The following is a 15599-nucleotide window of genomic DNA, read 5'->3' on the forward strand; positions in this document are numbered from 1 at the left end:
CCCAGTCGTCTTTATGGCTGTCTGGGGGGTTGGGGGGTGAGGTGGCCACTTGTTTTCATGAAAGGCTGTCTCAGTTCTGAATCCCTTGTTGGGCTGGCCTCTGCTCTTTTGAACATTTGGTGACACTCTTCCTTAAAGACCACCAGCTCACACTCCATCCACACTGGTGTTTTGTCCGGCAACAACGAAAGCCGTGTTCTCCCTACACCTGAAATCAGAGCAGTGTGAGCAGCCTTAAGACCGGAGGGCATGTTCCCCTGTGGCTGTGCCTGCCTAAACGCTCTTCTTAGGGAGGGAACAGAGAAGTGGAAACTGGGCGAGGCCAAGTAATCCTCCATCAGGACAAAGCCCCCAGAGTGGGGATTTGTTCTTTTCCACTGTTTACAGCTTTGGGGAATTGGGGGTATTTAAATTTTTTTAATCCCTAGCAGTTTACTCTGTAACTTGGGGCTGCATGAAGTCAGCTGTGCTTTTTTTTTTTTTTCCAATTCTTCTCAGTGTTCATTTACTCCTTGGAAAGAATCACAGCTGTCAGTAGATACTGGTGGACAGAGATGAGAGTCCCAGATCCAGAGCTGGCCTCAGATGTTGGCCATTCCGGCAGGGTTTTCAGTTTACCAAGAGCACTAATGTGGAAACACTCGGGGGAAAAAAAAAAAAAAACTCCCACATCTTTACGAGTCTGGTCTAACCTCCTCGCTCATCTGCCAATCAACTTTATTTCAAAGGTCAGTGGTTTTCTTTCCACCACCGTCTGAGGATCTTACCTTCCCTTAAGTGACCCGGCAGCTCCAGTTTTCAGACTGAACATGTTAAGCTTTAATGAGATTCTATTTTCGGTAAGTTCATGCTACTGGGACACATGGAAAAAAGCAGTGAGTCACTGTCTATGCAAAAAACCCACCAGGTTGACTCTAGAAGGTAGCAGATCTAAGATGACAGTGAAAGACTATCTGGCCAACTGACAGAATTTTACTTAGGAATCTGGATTTTTGAGGACTTTGAACTGCAGAAACAGGCCACAGCCTGCACTCCCTAGACCACCCCCGCCCCAGCACACTTCGGTCCTGTGTGGGTGATGTGGCTTGTGTGTGTACACTGGGATTTTTCAAAGGACACTACATGAGCAGCCCCACTTGCCTCTTCTGTAAGCACCACGGTGACCCTTTGTGATCTGAGTGCCAGACCAGGGAAGTGCTGCTCTTTCTAACCCATGATGTGATTTGTGTAAATAGCTTTAATTTTTGCCTTGGCGTCTTAGATGAAGTTTTGTTTCTGTAGCGACCAGGTAGACAGAGACCAAATGAGGCTGTAAATGTGATGTTTTCTACTGTGATGTACTTGAAGGAGAATCTCGTGTCCTCCAATTTTCCTTAGTATTTTGTGTTTGGGGAGTCCTGAGGTTACTCTTTGATTCCTACTTTGCCTCCATTCTCTTTGTTTCTTCTGGAAACCCAGGGAGGCCCCCAGTGGAGATCATTTGTAAGGAATGTATCACGGTCTGGGTTTCCAAGAAAATACCCTACGTACAGAGAAATAAGAAGAATTTGCCTGAAAATGGTTTCGGCACCGTGTAACCTTTCTGCTTTGTGATTGTGAAACCTTGACTTTTGTAACCCAAAAATGAAACCTGTTTAGTAAAGGGGATCTATTTTGTGTGTTTTGAAACTTAGGTGCAATGTTCCCTGGAAAAAGCTAAAGAAATGTATATGCTCAATGCCGTTTTAAAATAAAATATTATATATATATATGTATATAGGATACCTTTAGCAAAACTTCTGTGTGTCACTTCTTTCAATTCACTAAGAAGTTTCTTCATATCAGGTAATGGAATGAGATGAGAGGGTCATGGCCTCATGGGGAATCGTCGACTGGGAATAGACTCAAAAGAAAATCAGATGGGAATGGATGCCAACACTGTAGGTCTTCACAGGAAATCGGCAGTCAAGACTATACATTTCATGGTGCCTCTAAAACTACCGTGGACACTGTTCCCAAGAACTACTCCGAACAGGTAATTCTTTCTTTTTTTCAGCGTGAGATATGACTGACGTGCTACACTGTATTAGTTTCAGGTGTGTAACTTACTGATTTGATGTGGACTGTGGCCTGCCAGGCTCCTCTGTCCATGGGGACTCTCCAGGCAAGAACACTGGAGTGGCCTGTCGTGCCCTCCTCCAGGGGATCTTCCCAACCCAGGGATCCAAACCAGGTCTCCCACATTGTAGGCGGATTCTTTACCATCTGAGCCACCAGGGGAGCCCAAGAATGCTGGAGTGGGCAGCCTATCCCTTCTCCAGGGGATCTTCCTGACCCAGGAATCAAACCAGGGTCTCCTGCATTGCAGGCGGATTCTTTACCAGCTGAGCTACCAGGGAAGCCCATCTATTACTATATAGGATTACAAACTTTTTTTTCCTTGTGATCAGCACAATTATGCAGCAGTTTGAACATTCCCTGGCTTTTCCTTTCTTTGGGATTGGAATGAAAACTGACCTTTCCCAGTCCTGTGGCCACTGCTGAGTTTTCCAAATCTGCTGGCATACTGAGTGCAGCACTTTAATAGCATCATCTTTCAGGATTTTTTTTCTTTTAAACTAGGAACTTTTTTTTAATCAGTTACAAACTAAATTACAAATAATGTGAACAGCAAGAACACTCAAGGACAGAAGGTGGGAGAAGAGAGAGAAAATCATAAAAAGAACAAAAATTTTTTAAAAAAGAACAGCATATCTGCATTACAAACCCCAAGGTGCACATGGCAACAATCCCCACCCATTCCCACTTGAAAAACTACTATAACCTGAAATATAAATATAATTGTTCATCCTTATCTTAAAGAAATATTTTTTCCCCAATGTCCCCACTCAGTGACTGCCCTGAGTGTCAGAATTCTCAAAATGATGTCTCAACCTTAACTTTTACTCTTACGGGGTGGCCTTCAAAGGAATATGGGACCTAGCACCTTAAGAATCTTAAAAAGAAGAAAAAAATTCAAACACCTTTCACTTGCCTCATAAGGTCAAGGGTGAAGCACAGTCCCTGTCCCAGAGCCTCCTAGACACACCTTGCCCAGAGGAGGGACAGGCAGGAAGCCTAGGAGCCATCATACTGCAGCCCCACCAGGACTGCAGAGACTGGCAGTCTTAAGTCTCCCAGATGTTAAGCGAGATGAAACACTACAATTAGGGTGTAAACTGGTTGGATCTATTTTTAAAAACCTAATTCTTTAAAACAGGCCCCTCCACAACGTTTTAGTTTTGCTTGGTTTTCAGAGGTTCCAACTTAGCCCCCACTGCTATCAGTGGGCCTTACACAGTGGCTCTGGAGACTTGGGGTCTCTATCATCCCAGATACAGAGAATGATAATAGTGGGGCTTTCAGAGACTGGGATGGCAAGCCCTATGTGGACGGAGGAGAAAGTCTTTTTATTTTGTCTTAAAAACAAAACCCCAGCCCTCTTAAGCAATGACTAAGAGGAGGGAAGAGAGGCTAGTGAAGGCCGACTTCAGTTCAGTTCAGTTGCTCAGTCATGTCCAACTCTTTGTGACCCCATGAATTGCAGCACGCCAGGCCTTCCTGTCCATCACCAACTCCCGGAGTTTACTCAAACTCATGTCCATCGAGTCAGTGATGCCATCCAACCATCTCATCCTCTGTCGTCCCCTTCTCCTGCCCCCAATCCCTCCCAGCATCAGGGTCTTTTCCAATGAGTCAGCTCTTCGCATGAGGTGGCCGAAGTATTGGAGGTTCAGCTTCAACATCAGTCCTTCCAATGAACACCCAGGACTGATCTCCTTTAGGATGGACTGGTTGGATCTCCTTGCAGTCCAAGGGACTCTCAACAGTCTTCTCCAACACCACAGTTCAAAAGCATCAATTCTTCAGCACTCAGCTTTCTTCACAGTCCAACTCTCACATCCATACATGACCACTGGAAAAACCATAGCCTTGACTAGACAGACCTTTGTTGGCAAAGAAATGTCTCTGCTTTTTAATATGCTATCTAAGTTGGTCATAACTTTCCTTCCAAGGAGTAAGTGTCTTTTAATTTCATGGCTGCAGTCACCATCTGCAGTGATTTTGGAGCCCCAAAAATAAGGTCTGACACTGTTTCCACTGTTTCCCCATCTATTTCCCATGAAGTGATAGGAGGCTGACTTAAGTGTATCTAATACTGAAGTGTCCTTTCAATTTCACCTATTCCCTCCACTCCATCACTCCAGAGTGGACTGGTTAAGAGGGGCAGGTGAGTGCTAAGGCAGCCAGACAAGATCGGTGAGCTGAGAGCCCAGGGCCGAGCCAGATCCCTCTTGAGCTGGAGGAGAGGCTTGAGAAGGTGATCAGGGTCGAAGGTGAGGCACTGGCTTGGTCACATCCTGGAAGAAAGGGTGAGCCAGAGCTGCCCTGGCTGAAATCCGCTTGTTAGGGTCATAGTGCAGCATTTGTGGTAACAAGCTCCATCCATCTTCATCTGGCACCACATTGCTAAAATCTTGCCTGGCCCACTTGGGGAAACTTAGCTTATAATCCAGCATAGAAGTAACTCCTGGCCAAACCACCTCATCTGGGCTCTCCAGGGTCCAAAAGGTCCTGTAGAGTTGGTCAATCTCAGAATCTCCGGGGAACAGGGCCTGGCGGGTCACCATCTCAGCAAAGATGCAACCGAGGCTGCAGATGTCCACGGTTGTGGAGTAGTCTTTGCAGCCCAGAAGGATTTCCAGTGCTCATTACCACAGTCACCACCTCATCAGTGTAAGTACGAACAGGGACCCCAAAAGCTCTGGCTAGTCCCAAGTCTGCTAGCTTGATGGACCCATCTGCGTTGATAAGCAGATTCTGAGGTTGGAGGTTTGGTGCAGGACCCGATAAGAGTGGCAGAAAGCTAGGCCCTGGCGCAGCTGGAACAAGTAGCTCTTTATGAGGGGAAGAGGAATGCCAATGAGCACAGAGGCGTCCATGAATTGAGATCCTGGTGCAGAAACTCAAAAACCAGGTAGAGTTTGTTTTCTGTGTGAAGGACATCCAGCAGTCGGACAATATTGGGGTGATGAAGCTCCTTGAGCAGTACTGGGTACACACACCCTCTGTCTCAGTGTCCAGGCGGATTTTTTTAAGCGCCACCGCTTCTCCCGTCAACTTGTTTTTGGCTTTGTACACAACTCTGTACGTGTCCTCTCTGATCTTTTCCACTTTTTGGAAGTTCTCCATGAAGCCTAGCAAGTCGGGTCAGCCCGGCCCTGGAGAACCCTGCAGAAAAAGGCACCCAGCTCTTGGGAGCGAGGAGGGGAAACAGGGCCCAGCCGAGGTCGGGATGGAACATAGAGTACCTCTCACTCTTGTCAATTCATCCAACTTGAAACAATATTGCGACTTCCGCCCCTCCTCCCCGCCAGTTCCCTCCTTTCAGGATTTTAATGGTAGTTCTATTTAATTTTCTGAGGACCTTCCATATTGTTTGCCATAGTGGCGCCATCAATTTACGTTCCCAACAACTTTTTTCTCCATATCCTTGCCAACATTTATTAAGGTCTTTTGGATAATAGCCTTTCTGAGAGGTGTGAGGAGATATCTCATGGTTTTGATTGGCATTTCCCTGATGACGAGTGATGTTGAGCCTCTTGACATCTGTTGGCCATGTGTATGTAGTCGCCTTCAGAAAAATGTATATTCAGATTTACTGTCTTTTTTTTTTTTATTTTAAGCTGTGTGAGTTCTTTATGTATTTTGGATATTAACCACTTATCAGATGAATGTCCCATTCAGCACTTTTTCATTTTGTTGATGGTTCCCTTTGCTGTGTAGAAGTGTTTGATGTACAGTCACTCTTGTTTATTTTTCCCCGGGTGCCAAATCCAAAACATGTTTGTCATGACTAATGTCAAGGAGCTTACCACCTGTGTTTTCTTCTAGGAGCCTTGTGGTTTCAGGTCTTACGTTCAAGTGTTTGTTTGTAGTGTAAGTAGTCACTTGGTTTCATTCTTTGGCATATGGTTGTCCAGTTTTCAACGTATCATTTGTTGAAGAGAGTGTCCTTTCCCCAATGTGTATTCTTGGCTTCTCTGTTATGTAACTGACCCTATATGCACAAGTTTATTTCTGTTTATTTCTATCTCTATGCTGTTCTACTGGGCTGTGTGTTTGTAATCATGCAATGTTATAGTTTTATCAGGATACATGATACTTATAGCTTTGTTCTTCTTTCTCAATATTACTTTGCCTATGTAGGGTATTTATGCTTCCATATAAATTTTAGGACTGTTGGTCCTATTTCTGTGCAAAATGCCATTGGAATTTGAACAGAGATTGCATTGAATCTGTAGGTGCTTTAGCTAGTACGGACATTTTAGCAATATTAATTCTTTCAGTCCATCAACACAGTATATCTTTCCATTTATTTATGTCTTAAATTTCTTTCATCAATGTCTTATAATTTTCAGTGTATAAGTCTTTCACCTGCTTGGTTAAATATATTTTTAGAAATTTTATTCTCTTTGATGTAATTGTAAATGGGACTTTTAATTTCTCTTTCTGATAATTTGTTATTAGTGTGTAGAAATGGAACAGATTTCAGTTTACTAATATTGTATCTTGCAACTTTACTGAATTTGTTTTTTAGGAAGTCTTTAGGTTGTTTTTTTTTTAACATATACTGTCATGTCATTTGCAAATAGTGACAGTTTTACTTCTTTCTAATTTGGATGCCTTTTCTTTCTCTTGCCTTCTAATACTGTGTTTAATAAAAGGGACAACAGTGAGCATCCTCATCTTGTTTCTAATCTTAAAGGAAAAGTTTTCAGCTTTTCATCTCTGAGTGTGATGTTAGTTACGGACTCTATATATGGTCTCTATTATGTTCAGGTGAATTCCCTCCATACTCATGTTGTTGAGTTTTTTATCATAAATGAATATTAGAAATTTGTCACATAATTTTTCTGTATCTATTGAGATGATAATATAATTTTTATTTTTCATTTTGCTATTGTGGTGCATCACCTTGTTTTGAATATGTTAAACCATCCCTGCAGCCTTGGAATAAATCCCACTTGATCATGATGTATGATCCTTTTAATATATGGTTGAATTTGGTTTACTAATATTTTGTTGAGGATTTCTGCATCTATGGTTACCAGGGATATTGCCCTGTAATTTTCTTTCCTTGTGATGTCCTAATATGATTTTGGTATAGTATTTATTCATCTTTGAAAGTTGGTTAGAATTCACCAATGAAGCCACTTGAAACTTTCATTTTTTGGAAGGTTTTACTGATTCAGTCGCCTTACTAACAATTGGTCTGTTCAGACTTCCTATTCCTCGTGATTCTGTCTTAGAATATGGTACATTTCCAGGAATGTAGCTATTTCTTCTAGGTTGTTCAGGTTGTTGGCATACAGTTGTTCACAGTAGTTTCATGAATGTTTGTATTTCTGTGGCATCAGTTGTAATGTCTCCTCTTTAATTTCTTTCAGTCCTTTCTCTTTTTCTCTTGGTAAGTCTCACTAAAGATTTGTCAACCAAAGGCCATCTCCTGGTTTCACTGGTATTTTCTATTGTCTTCTTAGACTCTATCTCATTTGTTTCTGCTCTGATCTTTGTTATTTCCTTCTTTTTATTAACCTTTGTTTGTTCTTTTTAATTCCTTGAGATATAGTTAGGTTGTTTATTTGAGATTTTCTTGTTTCATGAAGTATACACCTGTCACTACAACCTTTCTTCTTAGAACTGCTTTTACTTCATCCCATAGGTTTTTGTACATTTTATTTCCATTTTCACTTGTCTCAAGGTTTTTATGATTTCTCTGTTGACCTATTGATTTGTTTGGTAGCTTGTTTAATTGCCACATATTTGTGAATTTTCTGATTTTAATCTTGTAATTGATTTCTACTTTCATAGCACCATGGTGAAAAAATATGGCTGATATGATTTCAGTCTTCTTAAATTTGTTAAGACTGTTTTGTGGCCTAAAACATGATCTATCCTAGAGAATGTTCCATGCACACTGGGAAAAAAATGCATTTTGTGTTGCTGTTGGTGGAATGCTTTATTTCTGTTAAGTCCATCTTGTCTAATTTGTCATTTAAGGCATTTGTTTGATTTTCTGCCTGAGTGATTTCTATTGATCAAAAATGGGTTATTAAAATCCCCTACTGTTATCATACTGCTGCTGTCTGTTTCTCTCCTTAGGTATGTTAATATTTGCTTTGTACATTTAGGTGCTGCTATATTATGTGCATAAACATTTACAAATGTTATATCTCCTTGTTGAATTGACCCTTTAATCCAAAGAAGTATTTTTGAGAGGGCTAGTGACTAATATCCTTGCTGAAGACAAGACTCAAGACTCCCCTCTGCCATTTAAGCATTTTAAGTAATTACAAACTGTTAGTAAAATGTAACATACTATAGAGAAAAGTTACCTTAACAGGTGGGATAAGACATCAAAAAATGCTAATTCTGCTTAGTTCTACAGTCCAGTAAGTAACTTAGAGAATACTGACACAAAGTTAAAAATAATCTGAGTACTGATCCATAGCTGAAAAGCAGACTATTGATCATCTAAAGCCTAGTTCAGAAAAGCTGACTAGATAAGAAATGCTTATATTAAAAATGATTCTATTACAACATCTACCCAGCTCTTTTCACCTTTACTTTTACCCTAATGCTTATGGCACCTCCTCCTCTCAGCAGTAGAAACTCATGAAGAGAGTCCATCTTTGGATTAGATACCTTTAGATTTTTCTCTGTGGAAGATGGAGGCGTCTTAGCGTTCTCTCATGAGTGGTGCTTAGCATATCAGTTTCCCTCTTGGAAAGCTGCAGTAGATTGTCTCCAAAGCTGGCTGCCAAGTATGCCTTCTATGTCAGTGCGCAAATGCTCGTTTTCTCATCAAGATGCAGTGTTTGTGTACCCATCCGGTGAACTGGTCTGGCTTGTGACTTGCATTGATTAATAGAATGCAGAAATGACATTCTGAGAATTCCAAGCCTATGTCTCTAGAGTCTGTAGCACCTGCTTTCACTCTTGGAAACCAGCCGCCCTGCAAATGTCAGACTAAATTACTGAGTGATGAGGCCACCAGGGGGAGAACCTAAGTGCTCCGAAATTGGGAGTGAGCCCATCTTTGATTCTGAAACCCCGCTTGAATCACTCCAGGTGATACTATAAGAGAGAGGCCCAGCCAGCTCTCAGCTTTTAAGCCATTCCAGCTGAGGTCACAGGCACCACAGAGCAGAGAGGAGCCATCCGCACTGAGCCCTGCCCAAACTTCTGATGCAGAGAAACATGAACAAATAATAAAATGGTTGTGGCGTCAAGCTGCTAAGATTTGGGTGTTTTATGATACGGCAACTGACACCTGAAACGAAGTACAGATAACCTGGCTATGGAGGATTTGGGATACAGTGGTTAAAATTATGAACTAAAAAAGAAAATGGCATTAAGAAAGTATATGTGCAACGTGGGAAATAATCCTCCTCTTGGAACCTGGCGAGTGAATGAAACGGGGAAAGCAAACTCACAGCCGTAAGGCAGAGGCTCCACCGCCGCCCACAGTGGGCCCCGGGCACAGACAGCTGTCAGATGAGGTTCCTGCAGACCCCGAGCTGCCCGGCAGTCAGCACGTGTGACTGTAATCCTTTATCGTCTGACATACATACATATCGTAGCGCTATCCTCTCCTCTTTGTTTTTGACTTTTTTTGCTTTTAAATGCTCACGATTTTACTGTGAAAAGGGAAAAAAAAACAATAAACCAACAGACAAAACCTGTTTGTGGAATAAAAGGGGTGGGGGGGGAATTACCTGAAGGTGGAAGAACTCACCTCCTATTTAGCATTTTGTACCTAAGAAATAAAAACAAATAAAAATAATGCAGAGACTCTAACTGATGGCTATGATGACATCATGGCAAGAGTTCACCACACCTTGCTTTTGCTTCTTTGTGCAGCTTATAATGATCATTAGTAAACTAGGAAAATTATGACTGTTGGGGCTCTGAGTGAAGAACAGGGACACAAAGGTCTTTAAGTCCTTACTCGTGACAAGCCTATCTCATGCTGTACCATTCATGACCTTTGGGAGAGTCAAATCGTTCTTTGGCTCCCAAGACTGTTGCTTAAGAGTGTTAGCTTACATTTGGAGAAAAAATTTTTAAATTACATATATGAAAATAAAAAAAAATTCTCATCCTCATTTAAAAATCCCTATCTACAAAATACTTCAAATTTGTTGCCATCCTACTTTTTTTCCTTTAATTAAACGACAGGCCAAAGAATAAATTATGTATCTGAGCAATCTGTCTGCCTTTTAATTGCTTTTTCTGTCATTAGAGCCCTGAAAAGACTGCTGCTCTCTTAGTACATTTCCCTACGTTTTTGGCCTCGTATCTTTCACTTCTGATGAGATTTTCCAGTCACCTAACCTCCTCTGGTTTACTGATTCCAATTAATCTGTCTTCATGTGACTGAGCATGAGACGGAGCCAGGGTGTACCTTGACTGCCTTGCAAGGACAAGGTCTGATCAGTTTGCGGGTCCGGCGGGACTGTGGACAGGTCTCTGCAAAGTGTGAATGAAGATCTGGTGGATGGCACTCTTCTGAAAGGGGCATACACATACGAGCTTTCTCTTTTACCCTTGTTTAAAATTTTAATTAATGAATCTAGTCACACACAATAAAAGCAGATTAGCTTATTCAGAAGGCACTGCTGGGAGGTGGGAGTGGGGTAGGGAAACTGTTGACATAAGGGTAGGAAGAAAGTGAAGTTGCAGCGGCAAAATGTCCCAAAACAAGTCATTTCACACTCTTGAAGCTCCCTGATTAAAGAACTGTGGAGCTGAAAATAGTAGTCTTAGTAGTTCTGAATTAGATATTACCTCCCTTTTGAGTTTGGTCAGTGAGAAAAAAAAAGAATATTCTGGAGAACAGTGAAATTTCTGATCTCTCTGTCCTAGGTGGAAAAAAAAAATTCTGCTCTCTAAACATTAAGTCAGGGGACATCTGGCCAACGTACCAGTGGACAATAGAACCTGAAGGAAAATTAACTGTGCCTGTTTTCCTACTTAGGACCACTATCAGGGCTAACATGATTAGTACTGTATGCCTCAAAACATAATGCAAATAGATGCAAATATTCATTGCAGTGGACTTCCCAGGTGGCTTAGGGGTAAAGAATCTGTCTGCTAATGGAGATACAGTTCCATCCCTGAATCAGAAGATCTGCCGGAGAAGGAAATGGCCACCCACTCCAGTACTCTTGCCTGGAAAATCTCATGGACAGAAGGGCCTGCTAGGCTTTAACGTCAGTTAGGTCTTTCCTGCGTTTGCACGCTGCCCTGCACATGTGCAAAAACTCTCATGTCTTCAATAATATGCTATGGCTTTTCAAAGCCCTCTATGGACATCTTCACTAGCTTTTTCCCTTTTTCAGTATTTTGGTCAGCTTCTTGTTAACTCAACGGGTATGACTGCCTTAGATAGCTGTGATGTTGCTGATTGACAGGTAAAGTTAAGCCCTGAGAATGCAGGCCTTTCCAGAGAGTGAGATTCAAATAGTGACTATCCTCCGGGGCTGGGGATTTTGGGGGAGCTACACACGCAATCTGCTGGCCTGCTGGACCTCAGAGATACTGTAGTCACAAGGCTGTTGTTGCTCAGGGCTACCACAGATGCAGAGAGAGCGCACACAAACTGGTTCAGCTGAGTTGCCACCTTGCTCCTATTATGATTGGCTGTTGTTACCAAATAAACGCTCCCTGGATTGTTGCAATCCTCTGGTGAGTCTCCAGAGTTCTGAAGAAGGTGATCTGGGGCAACTTTTACCGGTATTCTCTTTGCTTATATGGAGTAATGGATTCTCAGGTCATTATTCTACCATTCTAGAAGCGCTTCTCCAGATGAGGAACCAGAGGTCCAGGTAGGCTACGTAGTTGCCCCAGGACCCAGAGCCAAGCAGCACCAAACCCGGAATCTCAAATCCAAATCCAACTTGACACTCAGCTTCCTCCCGCTCCAACAATCTTCTGGAACCTCTCATCAGAGGAGAAGCAGCGGTTACAAAACCTCCGTCCCTCCGTCACCTACATACATGTTAGACAGCATTTTTAACAAAGCCCTTTCACACTGATCTCCAGTCTTAAGCTTTGAACTTTGTACTAATAGTCAGTATCATCACACCCACCCATATCATCTTCTATAAAATATACTTCTGCCACAGGATCTCATATCCCTCTCCAGTGAGACTCTTATTCAGCTGGAGCTCCATGCCAGCATCTCCTTAGCACTTATTATGAAGGTTTACATTGGCCAGATTTACTTTCAGGATGAAACGGAGTACCAGAGTCAAACATAAGGCCCTGACCCAAGCAGAGTAAATGGTGTGTGCTACCCCAAGGGTATCAGCCGCGGTCCTGAACTTCCTATAAATTGTTCGGTAACACGTGAGCAGCAGGTAAGCTTCAGCTGTCCATGCTTGACAATTAACAGCTGAAGAAGAGACACCCAGGGTCTGCAAGAACTGAACAAAATTCTGTTCAAATTCCTCTTGGACAAGAAGTGTGCTTAAAACATTGTACATTCTTGAGCACAGACCTGTAATAAAACTAACAGTGAAAGGTGGATCTTTTACCATGGTGCCCAGCTGCACTATTTATTACAGAACCTGAAGTGTCAGAGTGGAGAGTCACTGCAGTGGGATCGATATTGCGGCTCTGGACGTCTCTCTCTCTTTATGGGCTCAGTTGACCTGAAGTAAGAAAACCGTTTCCCGTGCTAACAGGGCAGTTTTCAAAGATCTACTTGACCTCTGCCTCTGGGCTTAGCAGTCAGAGTGCTAAGATGACATTTTTAGCAGAACAAAACCCAAAGAATTTCAGCTTAAGGGAACCCAAATCCAACAACATGGGAGCCATGAACATTTAATTAGTTAATACCCATCTCTTCCTGCAGGGATCTTAGTACCTGTCTGCACACTGAAGTCACCGGGGAGCTTTAAAAAAATTCTTAAACCAATTAAATCTGAATCCCTCCAGGGAGGGACCCAGCCATCAGTATTTCTGAAATGTTCTCCAGTGATTCTAATGTGAGAACCACTGGGTAAAGACATTAAGGACACACACACACACACACACACACACACACCAGAAACACACACACACACACACACACCAGAAACACACACACACACACACACACACACACACACCAGAAACACACACACACACACCAGAACACACACACACACACACACACACACACACACACACACACACACACACACACACACACACACACACACACCAGAACGAGCTTTGGCCGATTTCACAAAGTATAAGACATCTACGTAAGTCTGAATTTCAGATAAAAAGAATTTTTAAAAATACAAGCATGTCCCATGCAACATTTGGAACATAATCAAAAAATTATTTGCTGTTCCTCTGAAATTCAAACGACTGTCCTATAATTTTTCTGTAAAACCTACACAGTACAAAACTGAAAATTAGACAGTAGGGGCATGAATAACACTCTACCAACAGAGAAATGTCACTAGTTGGTAATTTCTTATTAAAAAAAGAAACAAAAAGATCACGTGGAACATAACAAAACTGTGCCGGGCCAAAGCCATCCCGGGCAGTTTCCAAGTCCTGGAGGACGGAGGGCCACAGGAACGTTCCAGACAGGCCTCCTTCGTGCCCATCTCAGCCTGCTAGGGCCGCCCTAACCAAACACCACAGGCCCGGGGGCTTGAGCAGCAGAACGTTACTCTCCCAGTTCTGGAGGCTTCAAGTCCACAATCACGGTGTGGGCAAGTCTGGCTTCTCCTGAGGCCTCTCCCCCCTCGGTCTGGCTGGGCCTTATTGCTGTCCTCTCAGTCTTTCGCCCGTGTGTATGCATCCCTGTCCAAAGGTCCTCCTATAAGGACGCGAGTCCTATCGATCGACCTCATTGTATCTGAATTACCTCTTTGAAGGTGGAGTCTGGAAATACAGTCACATTCGGAGGTGGTGTGGGGCTGGGCCTTTGAACGAGTGGACTGGGAGGAACACAGTTCAGCCCAGAAAAGTGCCCCTGGCTGGACTGCAGGGCCGAGGCGGGGAGGCCGTGGGGCAGCCTAGTCTGATGTCCGCCTCCCAGCGCCCTACCACCAGGAACGGGGAAAGGAGACGTCCTCAGGGCAATGACGGAGATGAGCGCCAGGAGGGCAGAGGAAGCACCACTCTTTTCTGGGAAGAAAGGGGTAAGAGCGATGCTATCATGTGGGAGGAGGATTAGGGGAAGAGAAGGAGAAAGTGTCAAAATCAGAGGAACCGTGTGCAGGAGAGAGGAAGACAGAGCTATTAGCCATTCTTCCAGAGGTTGAGAACCCTGAGGAAGGGAGTAGAAATCACCCTTTCTATAGCTAAGGGGAACTCCTGGAAACCGAACCCCCCAAAAAACAAACAAAAAACACTGCTCCCTTCCCTCTGCTATTTTAGGGAGGAAAAAAAACTGCCTCAAGTGTTAGGCTTTGCACAGGACTGAGAGTCGGGCCGTCATTTTACTGAATTCTCGCCTCGGTCAGCCTTTAAGAGCACAGTTCATTGTTTCCCGGCAGCTGACCTGGGTTTTCCTGCTCTCTGGCATGAATATGCATGGTCGGCAGCCCCAGATGTGCCAGGCTGCTGGCGGGTCTTCAGGATCTGCAGGCGCACATGCACACGCGCGGCCTCCTCGGGGTTTCAGGCGGCGCCAACGGAAAGAACGGCCAGGAAGCTTCCCTCGCGGGAGGAGTCCCTGCCAGTCCAACCCCGCGGGATGCGTGGGCGACGCCCGGCAGGGGAGGCCCGAGCGGGTGGAAGGGGGCCTGGGGGCGGGCGGAATCTTGACCGAGGGGTTTGGATGGAGTTAATAAAGCACATAACTCTCCTGCACGTCCCATGTCTGCCAAGAGAGTGGTAGGAAAGGGGGCGGGGAACCGGCTAACCCTGCAAAGGGAAGTCCAGCCACAAAGCCACCGAACTTTTCCAGGGTGCTGAGGCACCGAGGTTCTCGCGGCCCGGTTTCTGGCGCCTTTGTCCCCGCGCCCACCGCGCGCTCTGGGCGGAAGGTCGCCGGCGAAGGCGGCTCCCCCGCCCCAGATCGGCTGCCTGGCCCGGGGCCAAAGCCCGCCGCAGCCACTCGCTGCCATTCCGACGTGAGTGAAGGCTCCTTAATAAGAGCGTAAATAAAACTCCGGGCTGAGAAATGAGTTTTCCATGCCAGCAATCACCGGCCGAACCTTGGCTGTAAATAGTCTGGCAGAGCGGCGCAGATGGAGCCCCCGCACCTGGGTGATCGCACCATCTCCGAGAAGCGCCGTGGCCGCAGCTGGGCGCAGTCCAGACGCCGGTCCTCGGGGAGGCCCGGGGATGCTGTAACCGCAGGTACCGCGCCGCCTCCCCGCCCCCGCGCTGGAATCATCTTAGCCTGCCTTGTCCTCGGGAGGACGGACCGCCAGGCCCCCTAATTTATGGTCATTGGTGTAATAGCTTTAAAGTGATTTATCTGACCGCAGAGGAGATGGCAAACGCTCGGAGGAGAACGATTGGCCGGGCAGGCTTTGTGCATTTCTGATTGGCCTTATTAA

General features: G+C 44.4%; 1 long non-coding RNA gene and 1 pseudogene across 1 annotated transcript; both read right to left on the reverse strand.

Annotated features, from left to right (window-relative positions):
* Nucleotides 1-2581: 2581 nt before the first annotated feature.
* On the reverse strand, nt 2582-9833 carry LOC139030874 (cyclin-dependent kinase 2 pseudogene; annotated as a pseudogene).
* Nucleotides 9834-13223: 3390 nt separating this feature from the next.
* On the reverse strand, nt 13224-15047 carry LOC110135955 (uncharacterized). Its single transcript, XR_011483313.1, has 2 exons — nt 14594-15047; nt 13224-14217 (listed from the first exon to the last, which is right to left on the reverse strand). It is a non-coding gene; the product is annotated as an uncharacterized lncRNA (long non-coding RNA).
* Nucleotides 15048-15599: the final 552 nt, after the last annotated feature.

This window comes from Odocoileus virginianus, chromosome 24 (genome assembly GCF_023699985.2).
Source record: "Odocoileus virginianus isolate 20LAN1187 ecotype Illinois chromosome 24, Ovbor_1.2, whole genome shotgun sequence".
Lineage (NCBI taxonomy): Eukaryota > Metazoa > Chordata > Mammalia > Artiodactyla > Cervidae > Odocoileus > Odocoileus virginianus.